The following is a 4,500-nucleotide window of genomic DNA, read 5'->3' on the forward strand; positions in this document are numbered from 1 at the left end:
TGTCCACTTATCCGTCCTCACAAACCACACCCCAGATCAATGTTTGCCTCGGAGCCAAAATCGTAAACGCACTAGTCTCACCACGTAGGCCGTTACTGGGAACAGCTGAAAGTAGAAGGATTCAGAGATTGTGGGCTCTGGACGGGGGCCAGTCCCCCGTGGTAACGCCCAGTAATAGTACCCAGCACACACAAAGCACTCCGAGTTTACAATGCACCCTTCATACTTGCTATCTTGGGCAATCCCCCCAGCAACCCTGAGAGGGGTGAGTTGCACCAGCCCCATTTGCAGATGAGGACACTGAGGTCCAGAGAGGCTGAGTGACTCACACAGCCACACAGCTGGTCAGTGCAGCAGCCGCAACAAACAGTGGTGAGCTCTCCCCACAAATCTGTGCTACCGTCCTCTTTGGGTTGGCCATAAAACAGCTCAACAATGGCATTCCCTGCACCGGCCCCGTTGCCCCCCGTTCATGGGTTGGTTATAACGTTGTGACGTGTCCTGCATCACCGGCAAGGCTGCTGATGCACATGACATGTATTTGGGGACCAGTCTACCATGGAGCCAGGAGCTACTGGGGCTGTGGGCCTGCAGTCAAGTCCTCATCCTACCCTGCTCTTCCCAGCTTCCTCCAGGTGAACCATGAAACTGCATTTTGGAGAGAATGGTGGGTACTGGGCTGAAAGGTGGTTTAGGGCCAAATGCAGGGCCACAGGGGAGAGGCACCGAAGGGCAGGCAATGCAGGACTGCGGTTTGGGAGGAGGGATGTGCTAGTTCTGGTTGTGTCCTGGGAAGACCCCTCTGGCTGCACTGGAAGGGACAGGCTGCAGGTGGCAGGCGGGGGGTGGAGCAGTAAGGTGGCGTGGCCTGGAGGATGGAGGGTCAAACAGGCTGCACACAGGCACTAGAGAAAGCACTTGACCCCTCTTGGGGTCTGTGTTTGCAGGGAAGGGGTGGGCAGAAGGAGCCGAACACCGTGCCAACCTCGGTTCCAGCAAAGGAAGAGGAGAAGCCTTGCATAAAGACAAATTCACTTATTCACGGCGGATTTGTTGAGCACCTATTCTGTGCCAGGCCCTGAGGTTAACAATTCAGTCTAGAACTAGAAGAGCCTTAGAGAACAGTCAGTTCAAACCCAACATCATATAGGGAACACGGGCTCAGAGAGGGACAAACATTGACGCATGCTCACATAGCAAAGGGATCAAGCTGGGAGTCACGCTCAGCTCTCTGGACCCATAGCCCGAAGCCCTCAATGCATCCTTCTTAACACACTGTCTGGTGCCAGACAAGGATTTCTGGAGGCGTTTCCGGGTCTTGGACCCAACCCAGTGGGCTCATTCTTTGCAGCTAAGCAAAGATCCAGTGTTTACAGACAGGCTTAGTGCATTACTCTGTTTCTTGGGTGCAGGATGGCTGTGCCTGGAGGTGTCAGAGAATCACCTCCCCTGACACAGGACGCCAGCCCTGCTGGGTTCTTGTCCCAGCTCCTCACTGGAGTTTTCTGCCGGACCTGCTCTCCGATTCTTCACATTCCTCCCTTGGAGCAGGGATTCACACTGTCTCCCTCAGCTCATTCCAGTAACCTCCAGGGGCCTTTCTCTTGAGTAAATGACTTGGGTGATGAAAAAGAAAAAGCTGGGCTATTTCACAACCCAGCAAAGGTGAGCTCAACCAAATTACCTCCTCCAGGCCACAAACAGACTTCAGCACCTGTGTTTAATGAGGTCTTATTTTTGAGCCACATATCCTGCTTGGATGGCGAGGTACTTCAGTATCCTTATCTGTAAAATGAGGGGAATCGTGCCAGCAGGTCATGTGGATCCCTGAGACAGCCACCAAGGGAGGGCTCAGCCCAGAGCCTGGCCCACAGTCGGGTCCCAGCAAATGCAGCCATCGCCGCGACACGCCGGGGCCTCTGTGAGAAGCAGGCTGCACGCCGAAATGCCGGCTGTCTTGCTGGTTTGTGATGCCGTTTCTCACACGTTAGCCCGCCTAAAAGTCATCCGAGGAGACCGTGACAATCTTCAACCCACAGACTGTTAGATCTTGCTGCACGCCGCCCTCAGAGTCTGGGATGGGGTCTGGGAACCTACACTTTGGCGGCCTCCCCCTGGGCGGCTGTGGATGCCAAAGGCCAGGCTGTGAAATGGCACCATGTAGGTCACTGCATCCTCAGGTGACCCTGCAGCCACGACGTGGCCTTTGAGAAGCAGATCATGCCAAGCCGATTCCACATCCTTCCATGACGAGGTGACAGGACAGGGAGCTGGGGATGGAGGTGGCCTTTGAAACTTGTTCTCCTTCGAGGGGGTAAGAAGGAACAAGAGTAGCTGGGTCTTTCGGGGCCCTGCAGGTGCGGGGACATGGCCTCACTGGTCTCAGTGACATGTGTAGCTGTGCCTCGGTTCTGCAAGTCCCATGGGACAGTCATTTCTGTTTAACCCAGGATCCCCAGATCTGTGCTGGGTTTACTCATTCAGTCCAGTCACTCACTCACTCAGTCAACAAACACAGTGTGGGCCCCTCCTTGGTGCCTGGACTTAACATGCGTTTGATGCCAGACTCCGTGGTAACAAAAGCATTGTGACTTTCAACTTGTCACTTCTCTGAACCATCTGCAGAAGGTCAAAATAGCAGTACACTTTCCAGAGGGTTGTCAAGATCAGCGAGATAATTTGTGTGGAGTGCTCGGCCCAGGGCCTGGCCCCTGAAAGTTAGGCCTGGTCACTCTCCCTGCAGCATGTGCTTCACACATGCTGTCTCACCTGTCCCCAGACACCCACCACCCCCTGTCCCGGGAGCAATGAACTTGCTGCTGTTCCTCAGGTGCCCTGTTCTCTCCTGCCTTCAGACTTGTGATCTTGCCTGAGATGCCACTCTCCCGACCTTAGTAACAATGCCACTAAGGCTGGGCTCTGAGCTGAGTGCTTTTCATGGCTTATCTTGCTAAATTTCTCAAACTCTTGAGGTAGGTGCTGTTATAATCTCCATTCACAGATGAAGAAATGGAGTCACAGGCAGGTTAAGTAATTTTACCAAGTCCAGCAGCAGGGAAGAGACTGCTCACAGTCTGGCATCAGAGCACAGGAGGCCTCCTGAGATGAGGGCCAGCACCCACCAGCTCTAGCCCCAGACAAAGGGGCCTAGAGTGAGCTCATCAAAACTGCAGATGCTGCTGCATTAGGAGTTGCTGCTAGGACTCGGGGAGGAAGGAAGGGGATGCTCAGAGGGCTCCTGACCAGTGGAAAATCATGATCCTGCCAAAAAAAAAAGGACCAAGTTCTTGGAGATGGAAAAGTAATGACTTTCACATTGGTAAAGACAGAAAAGCAATGCCAAAGTGGGAATGAGCCCAGACACAGAAGAAAAAGATCCAGGGGTCATAGAGGCTCACAAGCTGAGTCAACGATATGATGCTGTCGCCATCCCTAAATGGCTCTCTTCCCTTCATCCTTTCCCCAAGCAGCATCAAATTTTACACCCCCAAAGCCACACAAAGCTGACTCCTGTTTCATAAGCCTTCACTGTTCCCCTCTGCCTTTGGACCAAGCCCAAATTCATCCCTCCCAACAAGCTCACCCCTCCCAATCTCTACAAGCGTCATTCCTCAAGCTGCCATGTAGACCACATATTTGTCAGGGTTCTCCTGAGAAATAGCAGATGGATGGATGGATGGATGGATGGATGGATGGATGGATAGAGAGAGAGACAGAGAGATAGATAAATAGATATGAATATTGATATATGGAGAGAATTCCCCCTTCCTCTGCCTTTTTGTTCTTCATGGGCTCTCAAAGGACAAGAGATGCCCACCCACTTTGGGGAAGACCATCTGCTTTACTCAGTTCACCAATTCAAATGCTAATCTCTTCTGGCAACACCCTCACAGACACAATCAGAATCCCATTTTGTGGGTGACCGGGGCATTCCTCAGCCCAGTCAAGTTGACACATAACATTTAACCATTACAGACCTCGTGCTACAACCAAGACGGTCTGCATGCTTCTTAAACTGACCATGACGGACTGTCTGCATTTTCCAAAGAGGACCACACCAATACCTCCCACCCAATGTGCTCTTCTTATGTGACGCAGACATTCTTCCCATGGAGAGGTGGGGGTTTTGTGCCCTCCCCTTCAAACTAGATGGGCTTCTCTGATGGTTTTGACCAACAGAGGTCAGCAGAGATGAGGCTAGGTTGTGAAAGGCAATACAGCTTCCGCCTGGGTTTCTTTAGATGCTCACTTTGGAGCCCTGAGCTGCTATGTAAGCCAGCTGACAGCCATGCTGTGAGGAAGCCAAGCTAGCCCATGCAGAGACCACAGGAGAGGCCCTGAGGCTATGTAAATGGAGAGAGAGGGGAGAGAGAGGGAGAAGGGGGTGGGGTGTGAAGAGAGAGGCTAGCTTCTAGCTGCTCCAGCCCCTCATGCCCCAGCTGCACCACTGGCTCACGCTCACTGCAACCATATGAGAGACCCCCGAACCAGAACCATCTA

This window comes from Camelus ferus, chromosome 17 (genome assembly GCF_009834535.1).
Source record: "Camelus ferus isolate YT-003-E chromosome 17, BCGSAC_Cfer_1.0, whole genome shotgun sequence".
Classification (NCBI taxonomy): domain Eukaryota; kingdom Metazoa; phylum Chordata; class Mammalia; order Artiodactyla; family Camelidae; genus Camelus; species Camelus ferus.